Source organism: Tamandua tetradactyla, chromosome 1 (assembly GCF_023851605.1).
Source record: "Tamandua tetradactyla isolate mTamTet1 chromosome 1, mTamTet1.pri, whole genome shotgun sequence".
Taxonomy (NCBI): domain Eukaryota; kingdom Metazoa; phylum Chordata; class Mammalia; order Pilosa; family Myrmecophagidae; genus Tamandua; species Tamandua tetradactyla.
Genome location: NC_135327.1, coordinates 147949102 through 147964021, shown reverse-complemented (window position 1 = coordinate 147964021; position 14920 = coordinate 147949102). Strand labels below are relative to the sequence as shown.

General features: G+C 39.5%; 1 long non-coding RNA gene across 2 annotated transcripts in view; it reads right to left on the bottom strand.

Moving 5' to 3' along the window:
• The window catches only part of LOC143686862 (uncharacterized), a 108604-nt gene that overhangs the window by 33425 nt on the left and 60259 nt on the right, over positions 1 to 14920 (bottom strand). The gene's annotated exons all lie outside the window — the stretch shown is intronic.

Sequence of the window (14920 nt, the reverse complement as noted above, 5' to 3'; positions counted from 1 at the left end):
GTCCACTTAGGACTAATGTAAAAAGAAACTGCCTTGAAGTAGTCTGTCCAAGGGAGGTGAAGGGATTTGTTTTCCTGGCCCCTCCAGTCTTTTTTTTTCAATTGAGATATCTTCACACACATACAGTCCATCCAATCAATGTATACAATCAATGATTCACAATATCATCACATAGTTGTGTATTTATCACCATGATCATTTTGAAAGCATTTGCATCACTCCAGAAAAAGAAATAAAAAGAAAAAGAAAAAACTCATACAACCCATACTCCTTACCCCTCCCTCTCTATGACCACTAGTATTTCAATCTACCCAATTTTTTTACCCCTTATTCTCCCCCATTATTTATTTATTTATTGTCCTTATTTTTTTACTCACATATCTGTACCCTCAACAAAGGGAGCATCAGACACAAGGTTTTCACAGTCACATGGTCACATTGTAAAAGCTATATAGTTATTCAACCATCTTCAAGAATTAAGGCTACTAGAATACAGTTCAATAGTTTCAGGTACTTCCCTCTAACCACTCCAATACACCATAAACTAAAAGGGATGTCTACATAATACATAAGAATAACTCTCAACTCTGAAATCTCTTAGCCACTGAAACTTTATTTTGTCTTATTTCTCTCATCCTCCTTTTGGTCAAGAAGATTTTCTCAATCCCATGATGCCAGGTCCTGACTTATCCTGGTAGTCCTGTCCTACATTGCAAGGATGTTTTACATCCCTGGGAGACATGTCCTATATAGTGAGGAGGTCAGTGAGCTCACCTGCCGAGTTGGCTTAGAGATACAGGCCACATCTAAGCAACAAGAGAGTTTCTCTGAGGGTGACTCTTAGGCATCCCTCTCCAGTCTTGAGTAGTCAAGTACTCACTCAAGGACCCCTGCCCAGGGTAAGTGAATAATAAACCTGAGGGGGCCGAGCTTAGTGGGCCTCACCTTCTCTCAGACCAGGAAGTTACTGAAATGGATGAACAGCTGAAGATTCTGGAAGGAGTCAGTGCCTAAGGAATCTGAAGCAAAGCATAATGTATCCATGTATTATGGATAAAGTAATAGACTAGAAAGGAATAAATAGGCAGGAAACATCACAAAATAGATGAATCACTTTGTGGCACCAAGATGGGTTTCTTATACTGATTAAATAGCTGATTATACCAACTCACCCCCACTCTCAGACACTATTTCTGTTTAGCAGCATTGAGGTGAAAGTTGCCTCAGTCCATGATGAATTGTCAAAGAAACAAAAAATAAATCAGAGCTACTAACATCTGTATTTCAGGAGACAAAGAAAGAATGTGATACTCACATATTATCGATTCCACATCAACCTTAAGACAAACTATGCCAGTTTGAATCTATTGTGAACCCCAGAAAAGCTATGTCCTTTACTTCTCATTGAATAATGCTGGGTGGGAGCATTTTGATTATTTCCATGGATATATGATCCACCTAATTGTGGATGGTAACTTTTGATTAGGTAATTTCCATGGAAAGGTGTCTCCACACATTCAAGGTGGGGTTGCTTCCTGGATCACTTTAAGAGGGAACCATTTTGGAGAAAGCATGCAGCCAGTGACCTTTGGAGATGAAGAAGGAAGACATCCCTAGGGGAGTTTCATGAAACAAGAAGCCTAGTAAGAAAGCTTACAGATGTTGCCATGTTTACCATGTACCTTTCCAGTTAAGAGAGAAACCCTGAACATCATCAGCATTTTTGAACCAAACTACCTTTTCCTGGATGCCTTAGATTGGACATTTCTATAGACTTGCTTTAATTTGGACATTTTTATAGCCTTAGAACATTTAAACTTCCAGTTCCCTTTTAAAAAGCCATTCTGTTTCTGGTATATTGCATTCTGGCAGCTTGCAAACTAGAGCACAAGACAATGGTTAAAGTATCCAAAGTCCTTTTTTCCCATGATGTTGAATCTGTTCTGGACATCACTGGTTTAAGGAACAAGGACACCTGCAAACCTTACCAGCCATGGCTAATATTAAACAAGATGCAAATGTGAATGAGATCTGGGAGTATAGTCAGAAAAGAAGATAAACAATTTTCCAAAAGTTACCATTCCCTTTTCAACTTTCCAGGAAGATAACTTAATGTGCTGTTTTACGAAGGGTCACTTTAAGAATCACTGTCTTATGGTTGGTTTCTGTTGCATGTCTCTAACTTCAAAAGAAGAAAGGGTATTCTCAGTGGCAAATCATGACCAAGTGGAGGATATGTTTCAGCCAATCTCATAAAGTTGTGACTGGCAGTGTGAGAGTGGAAAGTGGGGGAGTAGAGATATTGTCTGACCCTTTAGATCATGGACTTTTCATGAAAGAACAGTTCTAGGTCCATGTGTGGTCCTTAGACTACATGCTATACTTATTTAAATTGCTGAATCACAGTTCTGAATCAAATTTATGCAGAATGGGGCCTAGAAATCTTTAGGTTTAACAAAAAAACCCTGACTGATTCTAGAATAAAGGTTGAGAAATAATGATTTGAAGTTATCCTCAAGAAAAAAAAAATCTAGTTGGCTGTGTCTATAAATGCTTTTGAAAATTGAAAAAAAAAAAAACCAACTGATACCTCAGAATTCCTTTCTAATAGTAAAGGGGCTAAGGCTTCAAACTGAGTTGTCCTTTACAGACCTAATGAGACAGGAGTACACTATGCTGTTAATTAACAACCAAGACCTATGATTCCTGCCACATCCCCATCCTTCCCTGCCAATGAAAGGCTCTTAGGTAGCTCTGACTTTCTATCCCAGCACTAATCACTTAAGTGGAAATATAAAGAGCTATGCTATTGGAACATGAGGAAAAAGTCATACTCATGTACTGCTCAGTAAGAAGAGCTGCTAACTTGCTTGATATCGACTCTCCAATATCAAAATCTTGACCCTATTTCTCACATGAATGTCCACCCAATTTCTATACCCATTGGCAGATACTTATGATATTCAAAGGGTTCAGATCTTTACAAATCTTGCTAGTGTTTCCAAAACATAGATGATTTTGTACATGGAGCAGAAAACTCACTGAATTTTTCCTTTGTATTACTACATATTAAAATGGAAGTGTTGGCAGAATCAAAATAAAATAATAGGTTTGCATTCCAAAATAGGTACTAGACTATATGCAGAATTCACAAAAGAAGTTTCTGGAAACTGGTCACATGACGTTTAATCCAAACCCACTGGTAGGATTTAAAATGATTTAGAGGATTTGGAGGGCAGGATTTCTTTGGGGAGAACTGTGCAGCAAGGCCAAGGGGAAGGTTAGGGAAGTGGCCACCTCTTAACAGCAAATCTAATGAGACTGATTAGTAGGGATCACATGGAGAGCTTGCTACGTTTCATATTCAATCTGGATACACAGTGGACAAGCATCTAACTCACATCTAAGAAATCCAAAGGGCAAGAGAGAATGTAGCTTGCTACTTTGACAATAGAACAACAGAGGTGGGATTAGAATAGAAATGTATACTCAATTGTATTAAATAACTGCATGAAAATTTTCCATGGATCAGATGTGGCAACACACACGGGGAACTGAGTTTGGGGTCACAGTGCATCCTTCCCAAAACAACCACCTGGAGGGATGAACAAACTTTAACAGAGAATTTCAAGGTATCAGAAATTTTGAAGAGCTGAGAAAGGAGAAAATAACAATTTGAAATAAAGGTGCACTTGCTAGAGTCATGGAAACTTCAGCTAAGATTTTCCCCATGATCAAGGAAGGAGAGAGTTTCTTTTTAAAAGAAAAAGGCTCCATGTTTTTTGTTTGCTAGCTGCCAGAATGCAATATACCAGAAATGGAATGGCTTTTAAAAAGGGAAACTTAACAAGTTGCTAGTTTACTGTTCTAAGGTGGATTCTCTGCTTTGAGGTTCTGCGGCATTCTGAAGCTTTCTTCAAAATACTTTTTCCTTTATAAGACCCCAGTAAACTAATCAAGACCCACATAGAATGGATGGAGACACATCTTCATCTAATCAAGTTTAATACCCACACTTGATTGAGTCACATCTCGGTGGAGATAACCTAATCAAGTTTCAAACCTATAGTGCTGAATAGGGATTAGAAGAAACCATTGCTCCCATAAAATTGATTAGGATTAAAACATGGCTTTTCTAGGGTAAATAATCCTTTCAAACTAGCACACTCCACTTTAGGCTGATGTCACAGAGAACATGATACCAGCTACTAATGGTACTAGTCATATAAGACCTCTCATAACTTTTCACTTCTCCTTCCTCCCTATGCTCTGACAACATATGTGACAGTAGGTTCATGTATCAACTTGGTCAGGTGATGGTGCCTAGTTTTCTGGTCAAACAAGCACTGCCCTATCTGTTGCTGTGAGGATATTGCATGGACTTAAATTATGAGCATACTGACTGCATCCACAGCTGATTGCATTTTCAGTCAGCTAAGGGGAATGTCTTCTGCAATGAGTGACACTTATCTAATCACCTAAAGGTTTTTAAGGAGAATTCATCCCCATGGTTGCATGAGACACCTTTCTAAATATCATACTTACAGATGTCTCCTGTTGGTTTTGTTTCTCTAGAGAACTGTGACTAATACAGCTTTAGTATTAGGAGTGATTTTTGAGAAACAGAATCTTAAAGCTGGGGGGGTTACAATTGATTGTCTACTCTGATTAAACTCAAAGGCACTAATGACTCTGTTTCCAATAATCAAGATGCACTGACAGTCCATGGGGTGAATTGGCAAGAGAGATATGCATAATATCACCACTATATTTTGCTAATTGTATGCTTACATGAGGGAAGGCTCTGGATGAGAGTGCTTTTGACACTTGAACAGAGTTTTGTAGAGTTAAAAGATAAAATGTTGGCTGGTTGTTCCTTGACACACTGGATATGATTATAAAAGAAAGGGATGAGCTGAAGTCTTCAAAGTTGAAGCTTAGGCACCATGTGAAAGATATAAAAGTTTCTGTGAGTGCCCTCATAGAAAATCAGACCCATAGTCTCATTGTTAGAGTAGCAGATTTATAATGTAAAGTGAAATCTCTACCTTGCAGGGTGTATTAGCTAGGGTTCTCTAGAGAAGCAGAATCAGCAGGAAATATCTGTAAATGTAAAATTTATAAAAGTGTTTCACACAACATTGGGGATATAAGAATCCAAGATCTGTAGGGCAGGCTGTGAGCTGACAGGTCCAATGAAGGTCTTCAACAAAGTCTCAGGAGAGGCTGGCTGGCTGAAGCATGAAGAATGATTTTCTCTTCTGAATCCTCCTTAAAAGCCTTCTGGTAATTAGATTAAGCATCATTCATTGAAGAAGGCACTTCCCTTAGCTGATTGCATTTGCAGCAAAGGTGGTCATGATTTCAGTCCATAAAATATCTTCATAGCAACATACAGGCCAGTGTTTGCCAGACAACCAGGCATGACCACCTGGCCAAGTTGACCCATGAACCTGACCATGACACAGGGTGTCTGCTGTTACAGTGAGGGCATTGATTGGAAAAGAGTGGGATCCTGAAAATTGGGATAAGGACATATGGATTGATAATGATGGCTGTGGAGACACTGAAACACTAGATTCTGCTGAGTCTTTTCTCGATAAACTTGTTATGGTCTGCTCTGAGAAAATAGCAACCCCATCTCCAGCCTGCCCTGACAAAACAGCTTCCCAATCTCCAGCCTGCCCTGAGGTAAGGAGAGAGCCACCCAAGGCCCAGCCTGCCTTAAGGAAATGGCTTCTCAACCTCCAGTCTTCCCTGAGGAGTCAGACATCCAACCTCCACCCGAAGAGATTAACTTGTCAGTGCCTGTAAGGTGTGTAACTACTTTCCCTGGGGAAAGAGCCCTTGCTCCTCTGTCTGGACAGATTAATCGTTTTCACTAGATGAACCTGCAAAGGAATGCCCTGAGGTCACTGGCTTGAAAAAATTTCCAATTCTTTTCATTACCCACCAGTACCACCTTTCTTTCCTTCCAGACCTATGATATTGACTAGAAGATCATGGGGTACCTAGAAATACAAAAGATGGGCAATGTGCCAGTTTGAAAATACTATGTACCCAGAAAAACCATGTTTTAATCCTGATGCACTCTTGTGGGACCAACCATTTCTTTTAATCTGGATTCAAAACTGTAGGTTGGAAACTTTTGATTAGATTACCTCCACAGAGATGTGGCGCACACATTTGTGGATGTGGCCTTTGATTAGATAGAGGTGTGACTCCACCCATTACAGGTGGGTCTTTATTAGTTTACTGGAATCCTTTAAAAGAGGAAACATTTTGGAGAGAGCCAGACTAATAGAAGCCTCAGAGTTGACAGAAAGAGCAAATGTAGACATTTGGAGAACAGTTGCTTCAGAGAACATAGACACAGATGTTCTCCAAACATCTGTGTGATACTTAAAGGCCAGCAGACATCACTAAGAGATGTTAAGCAAGCCAGAAACTGGAGAGAGCCAAAGGAAGCTAAAAGATGAAAGCCAGCCCCAGAGAAGCAAAGTGAGGAACCCCCACAGGAACACAGGCTGAAGGTAACAGAGCCCAGGAGCAAGAGACCATCAGATGCCAGCCATGTGTCTACCTAGTTGACCGAGTTGTTTTAGATCCATCTTGAGTGAAGATGGTAACCTCTTATTGAGTGAAGGTAACTTCTTGTTGGTGCCTTACTATGGACAATTTTATAGAATTAGAACAGTGAACTTGTAACTTATGAAATTCCCCTTATAAGAGTCATTCCAATTCTGGCAGTATTTAGGAAATTAATACAGGCAGTCTACTATATTATTGCTTGAGTTGCGTGGTAGTTAGATTCAGGTGTCAACTTGGTCAGGTAAAGGTGGCTAGTTCTATTGCTGGGGACATGAGCCAATGGCAGGTGAATCTCATCTGTTGCTGATTACATTGGCAGTAGGCTAAGAGCTATGCCTGCTGCAATGAATGATGTTTGATTTAATTGTCTGGTGCTTGAATAAGAGAGCTCAGCATACCTCATCTCAGCACTCACAGCTCAGCCCAGACATTTAGTGATGCAGAAAGGAATCACCCCTGGGAAAGTTGTTGGAACTCAGAGGCCTGGAGAGAAGGCCAGCAGAGATTGCCCTGTGCCTTCCCACGTAAGAAAGAACCTCAGTTGAAAGTTAGCTGCCTTTCCTCTGAAGAACTATACATTAACTAGATAAATCCCCTTTTATTGAAAGCCAATCCATCTCTAGCTGCATTTCAGCAGCTAGCAAACTAGAACAAGTTGTATAAGCTTAAGAGTTCTAGGTCAAGTGAACAGAAATCTAACTTGAATTATGAAAACAGAGTCATGGCCCCCTAATCAATTCCCAGACTTGAGAAAGTTTACAGACCTAGAGCCCCTAAAGTGAGGAGAACATCAGTTTCTTTGGGGACAGACCTTGTAACACTGCCACAAATTTACAGTTAACCTTCCTCCCAGCTTTCCCCAAGGAGACCTATGGCCTTTTAGAAGGGTAACTGAGTATTGAGGAAAAGGAAATGATCGGACATTTGGGGGATTATTAGACACTGGTCCGGAAGTGACATTAATTCTGGGAGACCCAAAACATCAGTCTGGTCCAACAGTCAGAGTTGGGGCAATGGGGGTCAGATGTCAGTGGAGTTTTAGCTCAGCTCCAGCTCAAAGTCGGGTCCAGTGGGCCCCTGGATCCATTCTTTGGTCATTTCCCCAGTTCCAGAATATGTAATTGGAATCAACATACTCAGTAACTGGCAAATTCTCCATATTGATTCTCTGACCCATGGAGTGAGGGTTATTATCATAGCAAAGGCCAAAGGGAAGCCACCAGAACTATCCTCTATTTAGCAAAATAGTAAATCAGAAGCAATCCCAGATACCTGGAGGGATTGCAGAGATTAGTGCCACTCTTAAGGACTTGAAGGGTGCAGGGGTGGTCATTCTTACCACATTCCCATTGAACTCTCCTATTTGGCCTGTGCAGAAAACAGATGGGTCTTGGAGGATGACAGTGGATTATTATAAGCTCAACCAAGTGGTGACTCCAATTGCAGCTGCTGTTCCTGATGTGGAATCATTGCTTGAGCAAATTAACACATCACCTGGTGCCTAGTATGCAGCTATTGATCTGGCAAATGCTTTGTTCTCAATAACTGTTAGTAAGGATGACCAGAAACAATTTGCTTTGAGTTGGCAAGGCCAGAAATATACTTTCACTATCCTACTTCAGGTATATATCAAACCTTCAGTCCTCTGTCATAATTATGTCCACAGGGAACTTGATCATTTCTCCCTCTCACAAAACATCACACTGGTCCATTATATTGATGATATTATGTTGATTGGTGTTAGTGAGCAAGAAGTAACAACTACTCTAGAGTTATTGGTAAGGCTTTTGTGTATCAGATGATAGAAGATAAATTCAACAAAATTACAGGGGCCTTCCACCTCAGTGAAATTTGGTGTCCAGTGGCGTGGGGTATGTTAAGATATCCTTTCTTAAATGAAGGATAAGGTATTACATGGGGCCCCTCCTATGACCAAAAAAAAGGCACAATGCCTAGATGGTCTCTGGATTTTGGAGAGAACATATTTCCCATTTGGGTGTGCCACTCTGGCCCATTTGCTGAATGGCTAGGAAAGCAGCTAATTTGGAGTGGGGAGCTGAACAAAAGGAGGCTCTGTGACAAGCTTCTTTGCCACTTGGAGCATATAATCCAGCAGATTCAATGGTGCTGGAAGTGTCAATGACAAATAGAAATGCTGTCTGGAGTCTTTGGCAGGCCCTTGTAGGAGAACCACAATGCAGGCCCTTAGGATTTTGGAGTAAGGCCTTGGCATCCTCTGCAGATAACTACTCTTCTCTTGAGAAACAGCTTTTGGCTTGCTACTGGGCCTCAGTAGAGACTGAACACTTAACCATGGGACACCAAGTTACCATGAGAACTGAGTTATCTATCATGAGCTGGGTGTTGTATGACCAACCAAACCACAAAGCTGTGTATGCAAGCAGCACTCCACTTATATAAAATGGAAATGGTATATAAGAGTTAAGCTTTGAGCAGGTCCTGAAGGCACAAGTGAGTCACATGAAGAAGTGGCCCAAATGTTCCTACCACATTACCTTCTCTTTCCCAGATCAGAGCCATAGCCTCTTGGGGAGTTCCTTACAGTTAGTTGACTGAGGAAGAGAAAATTCTGGCCTGGTTTACAGATGGTTCTTCATGATATGCAGGTACCACCTGAAAGTGGACAGCTGCAGCACTGCAGCCCCTTTCCATCATGTCCCTGAAAGACAGTGGTGAGAGAATATCCTCCCAGTGGGTGGAACTTTGAGCAATGCACCTGGTTGTTCATTTTGCTTGGAAGGAGAACCTGCAGGAAGTGCATTGTGTAGTGACTCTTAGGTTGTTGATAATGGTTTGGATGGATGGTCAGTGACTTAGAAGGAGCAGGATTAGAAGATTATTGACAAAGAGGTCTAGGGAAGAGGTATATGGATAGACCTTTCTGAGTACACACAAAAAAATGAAGACATTTCATTTGAATGTGAATGTGCACCAGAGGGTGACTTGAGCAGAGGAAAGTTTTAATAATCAAATGGATAACATGACTCATTCTGTGGCTATCAGTTAGCCTCTTTCTCCAGCAACCCCTGCAATTGCCCAATGGGCTCATGAACAAAGTAGACCTGGTGGTAGGGATGGAGGTTATGCATGGGCTTAGCAACATGGACTTCCACTCACCATGGTTGACATGGCTACAGCCACTGGTGAGTGCTCAATCTGCCAGCAGCAGAGATCCACACTCAGCCCCAATATGGCACCATTCCCCAAGGTGATCAGCCTGCTACCTTGTGACAGGTTGATTACATTGGACCACTTCCATCATGGAAGGGGCAGCAATTCGTTCTAACTGGAGTAGACAAATACTGTGGAATAGGTTTTCCTTCCCTGCTCACAATGCTTCTGCCAAAACTACCATCTATAGACCTGCAGAATATCTTACCTATTGTTATGGTATTCCATACAGCATTGCTTCTGACTAAAGAACCCACTTAACAGCAAATGAAGTGCAGGAATATGCACATGCTCATAGAATTCCCTGGTTTTAGCATATTTCCATAAACCTGAAACAGCTGGATTAATAGAATTGTGAAATTCCTTTTGAAGACCCAATTACAGTGCCAACCAAGTGACAATAACTTGCAGGGCTGGGGTAATGTTCTCCAGGAGACTGTCTATGCTCTGAATCAGTGTCCAATCTATAGTATGGTTTTCCCATAGCCAGGATTCACAGGCCAATAATCAAGGGGTGGAAATAGGAATACCACCACTCACTACTACCCCCAGTGATCCATTAAACATTTTTTCTTTCTGTCCCTACAACCTTGAGCTCTGCTTGTTACAAGTTTTGGTTCCAGAAGAAGAAATGCTTCCACCATAAGATACAACAATGATTCCATTGAACTGGAAGCTAAGACTGCCACCTGGCCATTTTGGGCTACTTCATGCCCATGGATCTACAGGCAGAGAAGGGGATTACTTTACTGACAGGGGTTATTGACCCTGACTGTCAAGGAGAAATAGGGCCTTAACTACACAATGAATGTAAAGATAAGTTTTTCTGGAATTCAGAAGATCCCCTAGCACATCTCTTAGTACTACCATGCCCTGTGATTAAAGTCAATGGAAAACTGCAGCAACACAATCCAGGCAGGACTAACAATGGTTTAGAAACTTCAGGAATGTAGGCTTGTGTCACACCACCAGTTAAAGAGCCTTAGCCAGCTGAGGTGCTTGCTGAGGGTAAAAGGAACATGGAATGAGCAGTGGAAGCCAGTAGTGATAAATATGAACTATGACCACATGACCAGTTACAGAAATGAGGACTGTAATGGTATGAATATTTCTTCCTTGCTTTGTAATGAGTATTGATGAATTTGCACATAAAGCAAATATCTTTGTTTTCCTCTCTATTTTATCCCCTTTATCATGTGACATAAGATGTATTGTTCATGTTATATAGTATTTAAGTTGTAGAATATCAAGTTTAAGAGTAAATATTACCCAAGGAATTGCACTGTCTTCTAGAGAAATTTAGTGCATTTCCTCTTGTATGCAGGACAGTTGAGTATTGTTAGGTGAAAAATATATATATTCATTATTGTTTTCTATTTAGAGATTACGTATGGTTTAAGGTGATGTGTATACTGCCAAGTTGACAAAGGATGGACTGTGATGGCCAGGTTCATGTGTCAGCCTGGCCTGGTGATGTTGCCCAGTTCTCTGGTCAAACAAGCACTCACCTATCTGTTGCTGGAGGACATTTCATGGACTTAAACATGAGCGCATTGGTTGCATCCATGGCTGATTACATCTGCAGTCAACAAAGGGAGTGTCTTCAGCAATGAATGATGCTTAGTCTAATGACTTGAAGACTTTTAAAGAGAATTCAGAAGAATCTCTCTTCCAGCTTCAGTCAGCCAGTCTCTCCTGGAGAGTTCATTGAGGAACTGCACTGGAGCTACCAGCTCATGGCCTGCCTACAGATTTTGGACTCTTACATACCCACAGTTGAGTAGACACTTTCATAAATCTCATATTTACAGACATCTCCTGTTGGTTCTGTTTCTCTAGAGAACCCTGACTAATGCAACACACAGATAAAGAGAATAAGGGAATGGAATGGAGATAAGAAATAAACTGCTAGAGAGGCCAAAAAAACACATCTTTTTCCAACTATAGCTTCCCTGCCTGCATCAGGTTCAAGCTAGAAATGGGTAGAAACCTCAACTTTAAACTAAGTTTAGTTTGATTATTGCATGGAACTGGACATTTTAGTTATTAACAGAGTTTACTTCTGAATTTAAAGAGACCATGATCAAAAGAATTGTGGATCTACAATATTTCCAACAGGAGCAGGAGAAAACTAGCTCTACAGAAGAGATTTAAAGGGAGAGTGAAAGACAAATAATCGTTTTATAATTAATTCTCAGGAGTCATTCTGGTTCAATGTAATGATTCCTTTTGCTTAATGTTTAATACATTAAACATACATATCTACAAAGCAACTTAGAAATCCAATTTTTGTGGAATATTTAGTTATTGAATATAAGTTTGATTAATTAAATTCCTTTAACCAATTTAAACTACAATTAGCAATTTAGTGTGAATGATTATTTGAACAGCTCAAATACCCTAAACAGCAGATAAAACATATGCAAACACAATGATTCCACAACTAATTAATACCTTAAAACAACAACAGTTACAGAAGTGTTAATACCATGAAAGGAACTTTGCTTTGAATTCTTATTTTTACATATTTCCAGGGTTCCAATTTGTATACCTTCATAGACATTCTGAATATTTTCCAGAATCAATGTTTATAGTCTTTTAGGATTTTTCTTGCAAGTTTTACCAAATATAAAAGGAAAAGAAGGCCATTTGCATTAGATTTTTAGCACCTAAAACAAATAATATATAATGGGTTGGCTTAACAACAGGAATTAATAGAATTTTTTCTGGCTGGCTGGTAATCTTTGGGAGTCCTTGGCTTTTCCATCTCATGTCAATACACATGGAGGTGTCTTTCCATTCTCTTCCAGGCGCCACTGACTTCCAGATCCTGGATGATTCCCATGAGTTCTCTTGTGTCCAATTTCCTTTGCTTATAAGGATTGCCAGCCATATTGGATTAAGGCCCATACTCATTCAGTTTGGGCATACCTTAACAGCATCTTCAAAGGTCCTATTTACAAATGGATTTACAGGACCAGGGATTGGGACTTGAACATGCTTTTTGGAGGGACATGATTCAACCCTTAACACCATCTCAGAATGAAGGAATCCAGGTTACTGGCTGGTTTATGTACATTTGGGGTATGATACTTGGTAGTAAGGGTCAGCTCATACAAATTTAAGTATTCACAGTAGGCCAAGTGTTTTTTTATATCAAACATTCACTTATTACATCCTAAGACCCACATGTCTCTGACTTTAATATAAATTTTAATTTTTTAAGATATTATTCTTTCTGAAGTTACTCATACCTGTAAGAACCAGTGCCATTGCCTCATCATTATGATATATTGAGCTGGTTTGCATCAATTATTAATGCATTCCTTAGTATTACTTCATTAAAATTAGTAGGGGTTTATTCAGAATTAGCAGGGATTTTGCCTCTTAGGAGATGAGGGGCTGAATCTCTGTTGTTACTTCTCTTCACTTGAGTCATTTGGGTGATTTATAATTTGGGAACATCCTGTTTTGTAACTGATTATTTTGTATGCCAGTATACCATAGCTGTAATCAACTGTAATAACTTTTAAGCCCTTATTTAAAGACCACAATGTGGAGAACTGCTTTAATATTTACACTGCTTTTTTGGGTCTACCTCATTGTGAACAAATCCTGTGTCATATGGCTTTATTCACATGTCTTTGTCTCCTTCTTACACAAATGCAAACAAGTACATGTGCTAAAGATATGGAAACATGCTAAACAAACAGAATAAAAACTCCTATGTCCACACTCTTCTATTTTTAAAATCAATAAGGATGTAAAGATCCTGTTAAAATCATCATGTTGTATTACAAAGTACCTCTTCACACATTTTGTTTTCTTTTTTGAGTATCATTTAAACTTATAAATTTTTATACCTTAGCTTGTTCCAATTTAACCAGTAGCATTATTATTTTTGCTGGCTCTTTGGCATTAAAGCTCCACCCCTAATTTTTCAAGAAGCAGCCTTGATTTCTGGCAATAATAAGTTGCTCCACATCCATCTTCATTTTGTCTTTTCACCAAACAGCGTCAACTACCCTACAGTGATCAAAATTCATGTGCTAGGAGTGCACATGAGGTTAGTAATAAATTAGAGTAGTTTTTCTGCTAAGCTAGTTACATTAATGATAGAGCTGGAAAATAAGGCATTTAAGGACATGAATTCATACTGATTTTTCCACTGTAGCATGTTACTGAACTCAACTTTTCTTGAAGACTTGCTTTTACACTTATAATACATATTAAGATGGAGAAAATGCATTATCTTCACAGCTGGTTAGCAGAATTCCTCTTCATAAGAGATTAGTCTCTCTTTGGAAGAATGTTTCAGTTTTTTTAGAGTAGACGGTAAGCTCCTTTCCTCCCCATTCCAACATTCCAGGCCTAAGAAAAAGTTGACCTGGAAGTTTCAGTGAAGAATTCAGCTATCCCAGGGCTACCAGGAAGAGGGGATATGAAGTCAATAGATGGGAGAAAGAAAGGAAGTGGAAACTCTTGGTGTTACTACTAAACTCTGGTGTTACTAGTGCTCCACTAAAACAAACAAAACACCAAATTTTTGGTGTGTGTATTGATGGAAACTGAAGAAGAGGCTGGGCATCATGTCAGACTGAGGATCAGATATAGTAGAGAGGGATGCAGAAACTCAAATACCTAGAGAGTCCTGTGAATATGAGCTTCCTGTAAAATTTGCCAAAAATTTGGGAAAATTCTTGGGACTTCTACAAAGTGAAATTGCTATGGTTAAAGCCAATTTTACTTACACACTGAAAAGTAGGGAATTCCTTTAAATTAAAAAATAAGACACAAACAATTAAGTATGCCCCAAGCGATACTTAGTATAGCCTTATACCATAGGTCAACCCTAGAAGAAAGATCGACTCTACAGCATGGAGTAAAAGTTGAATACAGTTTACCAAATGCTTCAGACAAATATATATATATATATATATATATATATCTTTTACTTTGATTTTCATGTACCCCATGCTAATATGTAAAAATCATGATTTTTTAGACCAGTTGTCTAGAATTTTCACATCTTTGTGTGATTACAAGAGTGAGAGTCTTCATAAGTGACTTCTTTAGCTACAGTTAACTCTATTCTCCATTACCCAAGGCATATATAGCTCTCAAACTCACAAACACA